An 18,563-nucleotide genomic window follows, 5' to 3' on the forward strand; every position below is an offset into this window, starting at 1 on the left:
GTTGCCATTCTTTTATTTATGTACACTATGAAGCATTATTAAAATAATCATTGGACAATTCTGCTTTGTCACTTCATACTTAGGTGAACTTTAGAGTTAGCTGCTTTAAACTCTCTGGGGTTTCTTTATTTAATCAGCTATGTTGTTTTAAAGCAATAGGTTTCAACCTCTTCTTAGTCCCATAGTGAAAAATACATCTGGGACTGGCATTGTGCCATAACAGGTTAAGGCCCCACCTGCAATGTCAGAATCCCATATGGATTTCTTTCTTCATCCCTGCCCCTCTCTCTCTGTAACTCTGCCTTTCAAATAAGTAAAACAAATCTTAAAGAAAACAAATATATTTTACCCTACATGTCAATATAATTTAGTATATACAGAAAACAACATGTCTCACAAAATATTTTTCTCACTACGCACAATGCATAATTATATATTTTTGCCTCATTTTCCTATCACTATTCGATGTTGGATATAACATTTAACTGATGGATCATAGTCTACAGATAGAAAATCAAAATCTTAGAGGTCTTTGACTTTAGTCCAACATGGTAATGGTGGGGGTGTGGGTGGGGGGTCTGAAAAAAGAGAGGTGATAGAGTTTACAAGTAAATATGCCTACATACATCAGCATGGCATACTAATATAAAAACATGAAGAGTAGGTTTCTGAGAATAATATTTAGGTATGATATAAATGTATTTTACTCTCAATAAATAATCCTTTTTGGAAAAGCATTTGATGTAGTGATTAACCTGCCAATTACAATGCCTGCATCCAATATCAGAGTATCTGTATGAGTCCTCCTGGCTCTTGATTACAGTTTATTGCTAATGTGCTCAAGTGGTTGGGCTCTTGTCACCCATGTGGGAGACCTGTTTGCATTCTAGGCTTTGACTTGGCCTGCAGTCCCAGACATTCAGGGCAACTGGGAAGTGAACCAGTAGATAGAAGAGCTCTATCGCTCTATCTATAGATGGACTACATCTATTGCTGTCTCTCTTCCTCTCTGTGTGTCAAATAAAAAATAACTCAAAATAATCAAATTTCAGGATGGGAAAATCATTAGTCATTATGCAATAAAAAGGTAATTTTAACATTTGACATATGAGATTTTTATAATTTTTCATGCATATGTGTATACAATTACTTAAACTATTATGTTATATATATATATATATATATGCTACCTTAAGGGATAGCATTATCACATATATCATTTTATAATACTATTTTAGTAACTTTAAATCATACAAACCATCAATGGAGAAAATTCAAATGAATATTGATTTTTATTTTAATTACATATGAGAAAAATTAAAAGTGTGAGATAAAAGGGTGTGATCAACATAATAAACTTAATTATTTATTTGCCATTTCAGAGACTGTTTCCTGGCCACATCAGGAATTTATACCTTTGTCTTCCAGATCATAAATGAGTTAATACTTAAGATCCAGTATTTGGCTTTCTAGGTTAAAACCACAGATGGAAATTCTTGGAATTACATGAAACACTTGACTATAAATGAAAGTGAAAATGATTCAACATTATATAGAAATAATAACAAGCTGCAGAAAGGAGGAGGTTGACAAACATCAGTGGAACCTTTGACTTTTTTGGGTAAAAGAAATATTAAATCAGATCACAACTGCTTTTTTGCATTGGAAACTTCCAAAAACAGTTATTGCAAAAGGCCTTAACCTCAGGATTTATTGATAATTCCTGCAATAAGCCAATAGTAAACCATTAATGTGTGTCCTCAATATAATTATTTTAAGTAACATACAATTAACTCATAAGTTGTATATACCTCATAGTACCATTCAATTGATATGTGATGACTGTATTAGTAAATCAAAGTTAAATACTTACTGAAGACATTAAATTTAACATGATGCTCTCCACACCTCTCCTGATTTATACATTTAGATCTCTCTGGTATATGTGTCCTTGGACTGTGACAAGTTTTGTGATTAAAAAACAATAATTCAGAGGCTTAGCGATGTAAGGAACAATAGATCTGGTTAGTTTAGTGAATTCCAACGTTCATTTTAAGCCCTAGAGTTTTGCTCCAGCAGGTACAGTTCCATCTGGCTCTGGCTCTGCAGAGACGGCTTCCAGGCCACCGCCTTCCTCCATCTGATTTGTTGAGCACAGTGCTGTCCTCTTGCATTAGACATTTAGATACTTTTTTCCATATTCAAATGTTTAGTCTGAGAAAAAGTTTTCAAGTTGTGTATGAACCATGGGCCATATATATTACAAATCACACTCTTATTTATTTGTACTTTTACAGTTCTGAAATTGTTCTCTTCCTGTCTCCATTAGATGTAGGTTTAATAAAAGCTGCAGAGACAGTATTCCAACTTAGTTTTAAATCTTGCATTTAAAGATCATCAACGCATAACAGCTAAAGATATAGATTTTGGTTACCACTTACTATGTGGCTCAAGCCTGGCCGTGTCACCATTTGGTGCTGCATTTTTCTATATGCAAAGGAATGGAAAATAAAATAGCAAATACCTCATAAGGTATTTGTTAGTACTAGATGAAATGATTTGTGTAACATGCATTCACAGTAGGATTTAGTAAATATTAACTATTTCTGTATTTGTCTTTAATGCCTAATAGAATATAAAACATAGTCATAGCTGAAGAAATATTATTGGAAGAATGAATATATGTTATAGTCAAAATAGTTCCCAGACATCTTGTTTGCCCAGTTACTTTATGCAGCACTCAAAGATAAAAACAGCTTATTTTATATTCCCCAAAACACCTAGTACCTTATGACACAAATTATATTTAATGAATGGGATGTGAGGGATAAAATTAATAATAAATGTGGCAAAACAATGTGTACTCTATCCTAGAATAAAAACCATTTGTAACAATTTAATATGTATAAGCTGTATAAGAAAAGTTTATCCCTCATTTATTAGTTACCTTTCTTTCCAAAGTGATTTCAAATGTGCATTGAAATATACATGTATTCATATACATTGTATGTATATGCTTACACACGTATTTATATATGAAATATGATATTGAATTTTGCCTTTATGTTTTTGAAAAGTTACAATTGTGTGACTACTATAGATTTTAGGACAGTTCACATAACTGCCAGGCTATTCAAATATCTCTGAGACATTGTTCCCAGAACAAATTCATTTTGGTGATGGATTGGAATCCAGAATTGAGACCTCTGTATGCAAAGTAATTAGCAGTACTTTGTAGTATTAGCAGCATGACCCTGTATTCTGTGGTCTCTTCTCTAGACTATGTATAGATGTTTGTGTCAAATAGAGTCTAACCAGTGTACAATAGATATTAAATTATAGGGAACACATAATAGAGGACGTGGAGCAGCTTTGGCAGCAGATTGTGCATCTGGAAGTTGATGAGAGTGGATGAAAGTTAGAGGATATTGAACTTGACTCACATACTTATTGCAATGTGACAAGTTGTAAATTCTTTCAGGTTTTCTTAAGATTTTTAACAATAAATGAGATATACCCCATCTTGCTTTTTAAATGTAAAAAGCAGAGACATATGCCCCAAAGTGTAGCCAACACATTTGAAAAATAGAAACCAATGTTTAGTTTGAACCTGGATTGTCTCTCTCTAACTACTGATTCATTTCCACTTAAGAGGAAAATAATTTCATTCATGTCATGGAGCTCAGGAATAATTATTTTTCTGCAAATATATATCCATAATTAAAATGTGAGATAGAACTTTTTCCTTAAATAAAACGTTTTTAAAAATACTTCAAGACAGCCAGGTGCCAAGATATGAATGTTATTAAAATGATAGGCTTGATATAAGATAATTTAGCATATAAAGAAAGAATCTGAAAAAGGGATGGTATGGAGTTGTGATAACATCTTGTATATTCCTATTGCAACCACCCTTAGAAAAAAATGCTGCATTTAATATGTTATATGCAAATTTGAATTGCATTATTTTTGGACATTATGAACATATTGCTTGCTTAAACGCTGCCTTCAGAAATAATGTTGCACTGAAAATGCATAACTCTTTACCAAACCCTTTCTACCTCATTCCATTAGTTAAATTACTGTGGATTTGACTAATTTGGAGCTAGAAGACAATGGAAGACTATTCATTGAAACACATTTAATTGAACTTCTGATTCAATAGCTATATTTCATTCTCCCACACATCCCTCTCTTCATTTTCCTATCTTCCTCTTGGCTATATTTTATCAATGTCTTTCTAGACATAATTTATTCATTCCACTACTCCTCCTTTCTATTCTTTCTTTTTCTCTTTTTTACCTTCCCTTTCTTCTTCTCTCTTCAAGTCTAAATTTCCATGACCTATCATTTGTATCTCATCTGTTTCCTACTCACAGGAATGTAAGCAAGGACTCAGAAAGAAGAAAAGAAATGTATAAAAATCTGATTACTGCTTTGCTTCTCCATGCATGCTTCACTGAATAACTGTAGTATGGATGCTCATGTGGATGGCTGGATCCCATTTAGACACATGAATTTGGAGTTGTGTATAGACTAAGGATACCACAAAAGGTTTGTTTCAGGGCAAAATGTCTTCACACTTTCTGAGTGCTTCACCCTGGAAAAGGATAATAATTTTCAAATTTCATGTAGATTTTCACTGATCTGCAATTGTTATGAGTCTCCAAAGCACAAATGTTTAATACTGCATTGTTATAAGTATGATGTTTCTGGAATAACTTTATTTGCAATGTTAGCAAAAAATGTTTTTAAATGGAGAGTCTGAATATCTTTCTCTTGAATAGATTTCCTTTCTCCTAAAATAAAAAGGAATAAAGAGATAAAAATAATAAATCAAGGATTGGTTTTTCAAAGTAATGCAACAGAGTAAAATTGAAGGCTACTATTAATTAGGGGTCACTTTAATGGAAAAGCAACCATATCTTTTGGAAACATTCTTTCCATTCATAAACAAAATGCCTTTTATGAGTTCTTAAATAATTCATATTAGCAAGGCATTCTATATTGGTGACACTCTTGATAACGGACTTTTTTCTATTAAGTTTTTGAAAGCTTTTTCTTCCTTACTAAATTTTGTTTATTTTTGATAAGTTTTATTTATATAAGGTTAATGAATTTTATGTATTTCATATAAACAGATTTAGGAGCATAGTGATACTTCCCACTTTTCCTTCATTCTTTTATTATTCTTTCTTGCAATCTTTACAATGGCACACTTTCAGTTTATTTTATAATCATATGCTTAACCCTCCAGTAAGTAAACAACAAATAGTAAGAAGGAAAAAAAAAAACACAAAAAACACTGTTCCTTAACTGTAAAAGCAAGGACTGTAGAAAATAATCAAATCACAGAATGTCAATTTTGCTCTTATATATTACATTTTGACCTGTATTAGTTACAACGGATCTGGGAAAACATATGATATCTGTCTTTTTGAGACTACATCACCAAGTCTAATCGTTTCCAGTTGCATCCATTTTGTTGCAAAAGACAGGATTTTATTCATTTTTTAATTCTGAGTAGTATTCCATATCATTGGTTGATGGACATCTGGGTTGTTTCCACATCTTAGCTTTTGAGAATTGCGCTGCATTAAACAGGGGTGTACAGAAAACTCTTTTGTGTGCTTATTTCATTTCCCTTGGGTAAATTCCCAGAAGTGGGATTGCTGGATCGTGTGATTGATCTGTTTAGATCGGAGGAATCTCTGTACTGTCTTTCTCAATGGCTGTACTAGCTTACATTCCAAGCAACATTGGATTAGGGTGCCTTTTTCCCCATATTCTCGACAGCATTTACTGTTTTTTCGATTTCTGTATGAGAGCCATTCTAACCTGGGTGAGGTGAAACCTCATTGTGATTTTTATTTGCACTCCCCCAGGGGCTACTGATCCTAACTATGTTTAAGTGTCTGTTGGCCAGTTGAGTTGCATCCTTTGAAAAGTGTCTATTCAAGACCCTTACCCATTTCTTAACTGTATTGTTTATTTTGTTGTTGATGAGTTTCTCGAACTCTTTCTAGATTTCTTCCCGTGGGAGACTGGGAAGAAACACCTGGCTCCTGGCTTCAGATCAGTGCAGCTCAGGCCGTTGAGGCCATTTGGGGAATGAACCAATGGAAGGAAGACCTTTATCTCTGTCTCTCTCTCTCACTGTCTGTAACTCTACCTCTCAAATAAATAAATACAAATCTTTAAAAAAAAAAAGGTAACAGTTAAGAGCTGATTAAGACAATTAAAAATTAAAGCAAGTGTTGACAAATTTATACCTTGTATTATTATTTAGTGTATCCAATAAACAGAGTAGGAAATATTACCCAGGTAATTGAAATGAACATTTTTGAAAAGCTCTATATATATTTGAAAACTGCTCTACATGCCTTTACTTCACTGATGAAAGGTTGTGATGGAAAGAATTTTGATTCTAAAATATCAGTTAGCAATCACTTGGAATGAATTCTCACGCTCAAATTCCAATTAGTAGTCAGCTGGCTTGAATTCAATACATATACATTCTATTGTGTGCAGTGAAAAACCTCAGATATAATTGACAGCTCTTAGTAATACAGCCATATAGGAAGTACATAGTCATTATATTATAAACCCCATTAGTGGCAGTTGGGAGAATGTTGTTTTGCCAGTACCTAGAAGGTATTTTAGTGTGTATTTAAATTACTAACTTGGCCAATATTTACTCATTTGGACTTTAGAAATAAAGGAAAAAATTTAAAAAATATTTTAGCAGGATTCATAATTGTTAGAAAGTTTGGGAAATACAAGAATTAAAAATTAAAATCTTTCTACATAAAAATCTTTTAAAATCTTTCTACATAAAGATATCCTTTTAAAAGGCAATCTGTAGAATTGAAATTGGCACTTTGAGAAGCAATGACCTTGAACAGCCCTTGTCTTGACTGTTGAGGAACAGTTTTTCTTTTTTTAAAAATACTATTTGTTGAATTCTTTACTCAACATAGAGATAATCATATGTGCATAAAGTTAACTGAGGGTGGGTACTGTGGCATAGCAAGTAAAGAGCAGTGCCAGCATCCCAAATGGGCACTAGTTCAAGTCCTTGCTGCTCCACTTCAGATCCAGCTCTCTGCTATGGCCCGAGAAAGCAGTTGAAGATGCCTAAAGTCCTTGGGCTCCTGCACTGATGTAGGAGACCAGGAAGAATCTCCTGGCTTCTGGCTTCAGATCTTCTCAGCTCTGGCCATTGAAGCCATTTGGGCAGTGAACCAGCAGATGAAAGATCTCTGCCTCTCTCTCTCTCTATTCTGCTTTTCAAATAAAAAATGAATATTTTAACATAAAAAATAAACATTTAAAAATTAAAAAATTAAAAAATAAAGTTAATTGAAAATAGATCTTAGTAAAAAATAAGAATAGGAATAAGAGAGGGAGGAGGAAGTGAGGTGGGAGTGTGGGTGGGAGGGTGGGCACAGTGGAAGAAAAGTTTTATTGGCAAAAAATAAAATAAAAAATAAAAGCATCTACTGAACAAATAAAAATTAATATTCATATTTTATATTTACTTTAGTCACATATGCATGAATATTTGATAAACTTGCAATTGTTTTGATTGTGTTGTATGTATGTTGAGATGAGACCACACGAAAGTTATAAAAATTTTTCAAAATCACATTATCTAAACAGCATTCATATTTAGTGATGTATGATAATTGAATTTACTGTTTTGTAGCTAATGAAAAAATATTTGATGTACATTTTTCCACATAAATCATTTCACAAACATGATTGTTTCTTTAAAATGGAATTTCTCTTCAAATTAACAAAGTCTTAAAAAACTCTATATGCCCAAGAGCATTCTTCAAAGTCTACACCAATATTCAGGCTAAACAAGAATTAAATTAATTGGAAATTTTTTTATATTTATTTGACTATCAATGCATTGATCTATTTTTGTGTTTATTACATACAATTTAGTCCGTAACTGTTAGTTTTTTTTTAAATATTTATTTATTTATTTGAAAGTCAGAATTACACAGAAAGAGGAGAGAAAGAGAGACAGAGAAAGGTCCTCCATCCGATGGTTCACTCCCCAGCTGACCGCAACAGCCGGAGCTGAGCTGATCTGAAGCCAGGAGCCAGGAGCTTCTTCCGGGTCTCCCATGTGGGTGCAGGGGCCCAAGGACTTGGGCCATATTCTACTGCTTTCCCAGGCCATAGCAGAGAGCTGGATAGGAAGTGGAGCAGCCTGGACTCAAAGGCCCATATGTGATGCTGGTACTGCAGGCGGCGGCTTGACCCGCTACGGCACAGTGCCGGCCCCGAGTATAAAATATTTGAGTTACCTAAATTCAGAATTTATCTCATGTGATGCAATCCACTCTTTGTGATCTTCTATGAGTTGCCTTGTAGAACATGAATGAGTGCAAGATAGTATCAATACTTGGTCATTTTTATTCCTGTGAATAACAAAATTCTTTGTGACTTAAGAATCATGTCTTTTTGCTAGAATCCATGAGAATGAGACATGCCAATTTGGCTTTTTGGTAAGCAAAGTGAAATGTTAGACCATCCACAGTAGTTGACAGGGTGCCTCACAGATTGCAGTCATGACATAAGCAAGTACTGGAGTCACCAGAAGACTTGACTGGAGCTACTGTCAAGATGGCTCACTCCCAAAGCTGGCAAGGTGCTGCTGGCTGTTTTCAAGAGATCTTAATTCTTTGCTACTTGAAACTCTCCATAGCCTAGACTGAGTATTCTCAGAATGGGGAATCGGTTTTCCCTAGAATAAATTATCTAAGGGAATAAAAGGTAGAAGAAACAAACATTTAAGACAGCCTCAGAAATCACACTGTCATTTCCTTAACATCCTACTGAGTTCCCTGGGCGTCTCTGCTCAGAGTGGGAGATGACTAATGAAGATCATGACAGTCTCCAGGCAGACAACATTGGGGGTCAGTTTGGAGGCTTGTTACTACATGAACTCTTACAATATCCCAATTTACAAGTATCTAGCATTTCTTTCCTTACTCAGACTGCTTTACATGAACTGCTACTATTTGGCTCTTGTAGGCATGTTTGTATTTGAATTTGCTCCCTTTACTCTCTCACTTAATCCATAAAGTACAATGCTTCTAAGATCATCATTTCTATTTATAGAGGAAACCTAAATTTTTAATTTAACCAGTATGAGACTAAAGAGATTCCAAATTTCATATTTAAGCTATGTATTGGAAAAATTTAAAAATTAAATTTAGATGGACAGTCTTTTTAAATTAAATTTATTTATTTATTTTGATAGAGATAGAGATAGATAAAGAGAGAGAGAGAGAGAGAGAGAGAGAGAGAGGTTTTCCATCCACTGGTTCACTCCCCAATTGGCCGCAATGGCCAGAGCTGCCCAATCCAAAACCAGGAGCTAGGAGCTTCCTCCGGGTCTCCCACGTGGGTGCAAGGCTCTAAGGACTCAGGCCATCTACCATTCCCAGGCCACAGCAGAGAGCTGGATCAGAAGTGGAGCAGCTGGGTCCCACCTAGCACCAATATGGGATGCCTGCAATGTAGGTGGCGGCCTTACCCACTACACCATGGCGCAGGTCCCTAGATTGACAGTCTTGATATCTTCTCTTGTAACTAGGTTAACTTGTAAACAATGTCGACAATTTAAGAAATGCGTCTACCGAATATTTTTACTAACAGTCCATAAGAAGGCCTCTAAAATGTCTATTGTAAAGGTCATTGTTGGAAAGCCATCCAGGAAATTGTACATTTTGTCTTAAGATTTACCTTTTATCTGAAGAGCAATGAAATCACTAGATCTTACAATAGTTTTTAAAATTCTTATTATGGGATTAGTGTTTGTGTCATAGTGGGCAAAACTGCCAGCTACAGCACCCATATCCCATATGAGTACCAGTTCATGTGCTGGCTGCTCCATTTCCAATCCAGCTCCCTGTTAATGTGCCTGGGAAAGCAGTGGAGGGTGAGCCAAGTGTTTGGGCCCCTGCACCCATGTAGGAGACCCAGAGGCTGCTCCTGGCTCCTGGCTTCAGTCTGGCCCAGTCCTGGCCATTGCAGCCATTTGGGGAAAGAACCAGTGGATGGAAGATCTTTCTCTCTGTTTCTTTCTCTCTCTCCTTCCCTCCTTTCTTACCCTCCCTCCCTTCCTCCTTCCCTCTCTCCCTCTCTGTAACTCTGCCTTTCAAATTAATAAAATAAATATTTAAAAATTCTTATTTATTACTTTATTTATATTTAAGCAAAATTTTTAAGAACATTTTATGGACACATATGTTCCACTTCACAGGAGATAGAAGCTAGAGAAAGTCAAGATACTGCTAAGACTCTCTGAGTAGGGTTCTTAGACTATTGGATATATTTATGTGGGGGCACCTGAAACAATTACATTAACCATAAATATTCTATTCCCTTCAGTAATTTAACTTGAGTTGATACCAAGTTGGTCATTTACCTTTAAGTGAAAGAAAGATAAACCATATTATTATTACTATACTACCAAGCTTGGAAATCTTTGAGTTATTTATTTTCTATTAGTAAAAGCAAAATAGTAGGTGACTTCCACAGTGTAATATAGTGATATGGGTACTCTAAAGTTAAAATCTTGTTAAAAACAAGCCCCCATTCCCAATATAAGTATATTTGGTACTTCTCAGTGTGTTAAGCTGGGAAGTTAGCTTACATTTATCTTCACTTTAAACTTTTTTTCATTCTTTCCTTTTAACTTGTTCCTATATTAAGTCTCTTTTCTGTAGCTTCTCTGACTGAAAAAGTGATGGAGTTTTTCAGATTCAATAAACAAGCTTGGAAGGAGACATCCCTCAAATAAAATTCCACCAAGGGACCTCAGATTTTTAGCGTGGAGGAAGTCTTTAGAGCCAGCAATCTGCTAAAGTAGCCGACAACTTGGCGTGCATTTATAGTGTGTATGATGTCTGGATGGGTCCTAGGGATTTTAGTGTAAAACAACTCTACATTCTGGAGATTCCCCAGCCTTTTATGCCCTTTACTTGGGGGGTCAAAATATGAGTATACTCTTTCTTTCAAGATATCAAAGAGAGAAATGAGCACAATTGTACATTGCAGACATGTATCCTTTGGGTGTGACATTAAAACATCCAAACATTCTTTTGAATGAAGTTCACACACTCTCATAAAAGCCCCTAGCTGAGAAAGAAATAAAACAACAATGTTAATCCAGACTCTGTTGCCAGGGCTGCTGTTCAGATTCAGTGTGCATACTCTCTGAATATTTATTTTGGCAGCTGACTATGGATTATTCCATCAGATCACTGGATGTGGGATTGTAGTACAATTTTTGGTGGATATAGAATCTTTGACACCCTCACAAAATGCCTCCTTGCTCTTCTTCAGCCAAAGGACAATCGTGCATGTCTTTAATGTTCTGAGATTGGACCAAAAAGAAGGACTTATTTTCCATGGTTAAATACTAGCACCCTTCTCTTTTCTCTCTTCCCTTCCTCTTCCTTTTACTTCACTTTTCTTCTCTCCTCTCTCCCCTCCCACCTCCTCCTCTCTTCTCCTCTCCTCTTGTCTCCTCCCCTCCACTCCCCTCCCCTCCCATCCCCTCCCGTCTCCTCTCATTTGTTCTCTCTCTTCTCTTCTCTTCTCCCCACCACTCCCTCACCTCTTCTCTCCTCTTTATGTGTCTATCTCTTTCTCTCCCTCTCCTCCCCCTTACTCTCTCATTCTTTCCCCTCACCCTTGCTTGAGCTGCACAAGAGAACCCACATAAATTTTACAGCTATCTGAAGACCACTAGGAGAAACCACCACAAGATGGTTCAGAGCGATGGAAGAACTAAGTCCCCTGATGATACCCTCAAGCTATTCTACCTGTCCTTCTTGGAAGTGCCTAACACTAGTGCAAGAATAGTTAATTTTCTCCATACTTAAGCCATCCTGAATAGGGTTCCTTTTAGTTGCACTTAGAGGCATGCACTCAGACAAAGAAAGCACATGGAAAGCAGGGCCTTCCAAAACTGACCTTTTTGGTCATCCTCTGTGATTGCAGTGAAGTTTGGAAACATAGTAAGCCTTGAACAATATTTTGCAATCAAAATTGTATTCAAAACGATTGGTTCTCTGGAAGTGATTGGGAAAAAATTGTGTCTGTTCCATGTTTTGTGAATCTTCAATAGTAGATTTACTACTGCACCCTAGGAAGACAACAAATGGTCCCTGCTCTACTTAAGGGGTTCTTCTCTTAGCAGTTTAATGTACTATGTTCTTAAATGAGATTGTGCCTTTAAAAAAGGACTTAAAATAGTAGAAGAGCAGATATTGAGTGCTACAGTTAGGATTCTGCTTGGGAAAGCCTCATGCCATTTTGCAGTACCTGAGTTTGAGGTGTGACTCTGCTCCCAATTACAACTTCTTGCTAATGCACAATTTGGTAGGCAACAGATGATAACTCAAGTACTTGGGTCCCTGCCACCCTCATGGGAGACCTTCACTGAATTTCCAGCCCCTAGTTTCAGCCTTGCTCAGCCCTCACTCTTACCAGCTTATGGGGAGTAAACCAGCAGATAGATGTGTGCGTGTGAATGTGTCTGTGTGTGTGTGTATCCAAATGCCTCTGCCCCTGTTTTTCAAAAACATAAAATAAAGAAGCTAATCAATCCAAAAAGAAAGATGACACCTAAATATTTTAAATATTTATTCAGCTTGAAAAGTACTGTTTAGCAATAAATACTCATTCTATCTCTGTCCTGTGGTAAGCCCAAGAAACTTTTTATCTCAAAAGCTAGGACTATGATGTGAAAATGGTTTGTTGCCTGAACTCATGCAGGAGTTCAGTCCCCAGAATAACATAATAATGTTGAAAGAAAACTTACCCCACCTTAGAGTGGATTTCCTTACTGAAATCTGATAGTTTTTTAAGTACAGAGACAGAAACACAACACAAACACAGGCATGAATGCTCCTTGTGTCTTGCCTCATGACATTCTGTACCACCATTGAACTCTGCTAGCAAGACCACCCACCATGAAATGATGTAGTCAGTGCAGTCTCTTGCAAGAGCCTGTGCCATGTTATTTGGACTTTCCCCTCTCAAAATAAGAGCTACATAGACATCTTTTCTTGATAAAGTAGCCTACCTCAGGCACATCATTATTGTGATGGTAAACGGACAACTACATTATGTCATCCATTTCCATCTGTACTTCACTCTTGTCAAGGCCATCATTGCTGCTCACTCCCTTTTAGCCTATAATTACCACCTTTTCCATTCATTTGGGGGTGAGGAAAGAGATATTGCCATTCTTCCAACTCCTTGTTTTTCATTTCTCTCTCCTATGCCACTGATTGGGGAGAATACAATTTTCTCAACCTTCAATATAGATCTCCAATCTACATTTATAAATCAAGGTGTTTTTTTTTTTTTTTTTCCTTTCAGGAATAAATTTGGCTTTAAGATTTAAATTTGTTGGCCGGTGCCGCGGCTCAATAAGCTAATCCTCTGCCTAGCAGTGCTGGCACACCGGGTTCTAGTCCCGGATTCTTTCCCGGTTGCCCCTCTTCCAGGCCAGCTCTCTGCTGTGGCCCGGGAGTGCAGTGGAGGATGGCCCAAGTGCTTGGGCCTTGCACCCCATGGGAGACCAGGAGAAGCACCTGGCTCCTGCCTTCGGATCAGCACGGTGCGCCGGCCACAGTGCGCCAGCCATGGCGGCCATTGGAGGGTGAACCAACGGCAAAAGGAAGACCTTTTTTTCTGTCTCTCTCTCTCACTATCCACTCTGCCTGTCCAAAAAAAAAAAAAAAAAAAAAATTAAATTTGCATTTACTATTTGAAAGAGAAGTTCTGTTTGTATTTTTATGATTAGTAGGTATTTTATTTTTTATTGTTTGCAATTTTGGATCCAAAAATTTATGTACTTTTTGGCATATTTTTGTAAGAGTAGGTGAGTGCAGCTGTTCACTGCATCCAAAAAGTGTGCAAATTTCTCTGTTTCACTCAGCAAACTTTCTGCCTAAACATAAAATAATATCTATAACAAAAGCATCAAGGGCAACCTTCAGAAAAAGAACAACAAATATCTGCCCTTAACCCAAGATTTAAACATATAATTCATTTGTTCATTGTTGTTAAAATATCTACTGGCAAAGTTGAACCCAGAATGCATTTCAGATGCATCCTAAACAGCTTGCCTGAAGACTGAAGCATATTCTGCTTATACACTTTCTGAAATCTATCTATATTTTATTTTATCTGGAAAAAGATTAAGAAACAGAATTATATTAGAACTGGTGGTGGCATGATCCATGCCCCCGTGATTATATTGAAACATTAAAATGTCATCAGCATGTTAATTTTGTCATCTCAACTGCATGAGATTTATTCAGCACTTCTATCTATTACATTACTTGGGGAACACAATTTATTCTGATTGTGGAAATGTCATAGGCAGCTACTAAAAACATCTGGAATTCTTAGTTTAGAAAGAATGCCTGGTTTCAATAATACACTATTTCTAAATTAATTTTATCTATGAAGAAGGCAGAACTCAAAGATTTTCAAATTATTCAAATTGAAATATTTATTTGACCCACCAATTTTAACATAGGAGGTCAAAAATCAAAAGATGAAAAACAAAATTAGTACACAAAATATTTTTAATAGTCAGAAAAATAAAATTATCTCAAATGAAAGTTTAATTTCAGGGAACTATAGTGACGTGGCTTTTTGTTGGTTTTTCTTCAATATAGAAAGAAAAGCTTGATTAAGCTGGAGAGACAGGTAGGAAGTAGAAACAAGGGAGGTAGATAAATGATTAATCTTAAGGAGATACAAGATTCAGGATTGTCAGAATGGGACAGAAAAATCTGATTTTTGCTTTTGTTTCATTTTTGCCTCTATAAAATTTATAAATAGTGTACATTTATTTTCTCATTCTGAGGTGAAAGCAATTCCTCTGATGATGTGTTGTGTATAGATAGGGCCATGAGTGAGGAAAGAAAGCAAATGCTGGCTGATGATAATTTAAGAATATCCTCAGTGCGGATATCCACAATCTGTTATCTGAGATTCTTACACACTTGATCTTAGCCAAAAGGCCGAGAAGTGATTATCTGAGATTCTTAAGACCTGTTAACTGTTAAGATTGAAATAAATGCCTATTTGATGGCAAAACTGTAGAATCTCCCCCCCAAAGTGTTGGAGCGGCTGTGAAGGGTACAGGTTCTTGTCTCTGACACACATGAAAGAATTCAAGGAATTGACAGACACAAAAGTTAACAGAAGAATAAGATTTATTAGCAAAGCAAAGCACACTCAAGTAAGCCACAGTTCACAAAATTTGCCAGCATTTCTTTATGTGATCTGGACACATGGAGACTGGTGCTTTGGATAGAGTTTTCTAGGAAAAGCGCATGGTGATTTTACTGTAATGATATAATAATAGCCTATAGGTCATCACAGGAATGCATTCAACAGTCATGCTGGATTTTTTGGCCAGCATCAGTTCTGAGCAACAGCTTTGTGCAGAATTGTTTCGGGTTTTAGGCCATGGGAAGACTTTTAGACTCAACCCTAGCAAGGAAGTGTGTGTGAAGAAATATTTCTTCCAACTCATTCTCTGAGCCCTGTCTTCTTAGCTATCACAAAATGTGTCTGTTTACCTGACATGCAGCGTGCAAGAAGTCAATAATTGATGTTGGGGTGATGGAAGAAAGTAGGTATCACTGTGAAATGCAGAGCAAGGAGTTGGGCAGCTACTGCTTAATTCTCAGGCTCCGTGAGGGGTTATGGGTAAAGGTTCTTATGTATTGAAGTTGGTGTTTAGCGATCCATGTTCAACTCATGCTTGCTGTCCAGTGCTGGTGGCACTCCTTTAGTTGGTCAGCGATGCCGTATTGTTTGGGGAATTTTGATGCTAGCAAGGTGGGTTTCAGTACGTCAGTGGTAGTTACTTCTTGCTCAGGGACTGAGGTTCCTGAAAAGCCCATCAAGACAAGAGGGAACACCCAGATGGTGTCTCTATAGGAGATGAATGACCTCCTATGATGAGGCACCCTGTGGGGCCAACTACACCACTCTCTCAGTTTAATGAGTTAATTTTAGCATGAGGTTGGTTTGCAAAGAAATTTTAGCTAAAGAAGGGAGACAGAAATACTGAGAGACAAGAGACTGATAATATCCGGCATCTATATCAAATCACTGTGTAGGAGCTTGGTTTCAAAACTGGATCTGGTCCAAAATCAACATAATTATATTATTTGCATACATATCAGATATATGTAGCTGTGTCTTTCTTGCTTTTTATTTTTATCAAACTCAATTTTGAGACACATTTAGATATACAGAAAACTCACACAAATTCCCCTACCACTGTGTTGCTAACTTGCTGACCTCACTTAAGGTAGGGTGCTCAAACGTCTTTTGGCTGACTGATAAAGTTGCTCTAATTTAATGTTCCCTTACTAGGTTGTGAGCATTATTTGTATTTACTGTCTTTAATTCTTACAAATCTGTGCAACCTATGCTATTTTTCCCACAGTTCAGATAGGAAACCTAGAGATATAGAGAAGGGAAATGGCAAACAGTTACCAAATAACAGAATGAGGTGTCTAACTTACATCAGCGCTGCTTAGAAGCAGGAGTTATATTCAAAACATCCTATTGTTTTCAGCTCTTCTTTCTCTAATGGTGTCCATGCATCAAGATTTCTCTCCTGTACTTGAGGCTTTCACATGGCCTTCCCATACCAGATTCGTGAAACTACGCCATCCTTCACTTTTCTCAGGGATGGTTCATCAGAAGTATGTGGGAGATTAGGAAGGAGCTATGGAGTTTCTCAAGTTAAGAATCAAGGGTAAAGCATTATTATTATTGTTGTTGTTATTTTTGCTACTTCTGGGATTATGGAGCAAGAGCAAGGCCTTTCAAGTCTTCTTCCTCTGTTTATGCAAGGGCTCTATTAGCATTTACATGCATTCTTTGTCTTCTAAGTGAAAAAAGAGAAAGGATGGAGCCTTAGAGGTTGCTTTTTTATGTTTCCTCTTTTTATCTGGAGGAACAAGCTGTAAAATACCCTTAGAAACCCACTTAAGAGGCTAAAAGGAAAAATGGTCATGAGACTATTGCAGTTTTTTCAAACACAGTGGCTTTGTTTATGGCACTCAAAGGCGTGGTGAAAACAAGAAGAGAGAAACTTCTCAGAAGCAGTAAGGAGTAGAAGTGAGGTAAATAAGTCTCTTAGAGCCGTCTCTTCTATGCTCAAAACTCAGCTCCCACCCAGGTTTGGAAGGATGCCTGGAAGGCAAGAACTGCATTCAAAAGATGTGTTCAGGCATCCTGAATCAAAAATCTGTAAATGTTGTCTATGAATCTATCATTAGAAGATTAAACGGCTCATATTCATCACCACAGTCATCTTCTTTTGAATCCTTAAAAGTCTCACATGAATCTATCGGCAATACCCAGATTGGCTGCACACAGCTGTGCCATTATAAAGATACCTGTGAACTTAGATTATTCAGTATCGGTAATGTAGAAATTAAAAAGCATTCGAATAATATTTACGGGCAATAATCCACCCAAAGTATCAAACAAACATGCTGTATTTCTTCTGGTATTATGAAAGGGACATTGGTCAAAACGTGGCTCTGAACCTCCCTCCTTTGTAAAGTATGTGTCTTCAGCACCTAGCTTACACGGTTATCACGTAAAGGCACAGAAATGAGAATCACATTGGCTAGATTTTAACAAGCTTTTTTAAAAAAAATATTTATTCTTATTTGGAAAGCAGAGTTACAGAGAAAAAGGGCAAATGCACAGGTGAGAGAGATCTTCCATCTGCTGGTTTACTACCCAAATGACTGCAATGGCCAGGGCTGAGCCAGAGCTAAACCAGGGGCCCGGAGGTTCTACCAGGCCTCTGTGGGTGTAAGGGCCAAAGCACTTGGGCATATTAGCAAGGAGCTGAATCAGAAGTGGAGCAGCCAGGACTCCAATTGGCACCCATGTGGGATTCCTGTTGGCCCCAACAGGCCATTCTTGAATGTGACTTTTATCAATTTTTCCCATGCTACATTGGACAAATGGGGATTGTTTGGACTCAGAAAAAGAAACTCCAAAACAAGACACTCAACTTTTGGTCATGCAAGCAATCAGACTTGAGCTACTATGGCGTGACCACAAAGCCCTCTTCCAGGGGAGGGACCCTTCTTTTTGTCAAGACCCATGTGGCCCACTTACAGGTTAACTTGTAGCTAAAGTATCCTGAGAGAATGAGAGCTCAGCCAAATTACAAAAGTCTTGTTTGTAGCCCCAGGCACAAAGAACACAAATGTAAGCAACTCCCAGATGTGAACCACAAATATCAATCAAGGGCATCAGGGCTGTATCACTAGTCAATGCACCTTACACGATAGGGGTAAAAGCCCAACCAAGAAGAAAGTGTACCATATGTGCTCTCAACTGGCCCATTCCTCCACTGGAACATTGTTCAATACATTTTTGTTTCACTATCCTCACTTTTGTTTCTCTGAACTCTGATTTGCTACTCCATCCACCAAAAGGAACTGAGGCAAGCGAGTGGCCAC

The sequence above is a fragment of the Oryctolagus cuniculus genome, chromosome 3 (assembly GCF_964237555.1).
Source record: "Oryctolagus cuniculus chromosome 3, mOryCun1.1, whole genome shotgun sequence".
NCBI classification, from domain to species: domain Eukaryota; kingdom Metazoa; phylum Chordata; class Mammalia; order Lagomorpha; family Leporidae; genus Oryctolagus; species Oryctolagus cuniculus.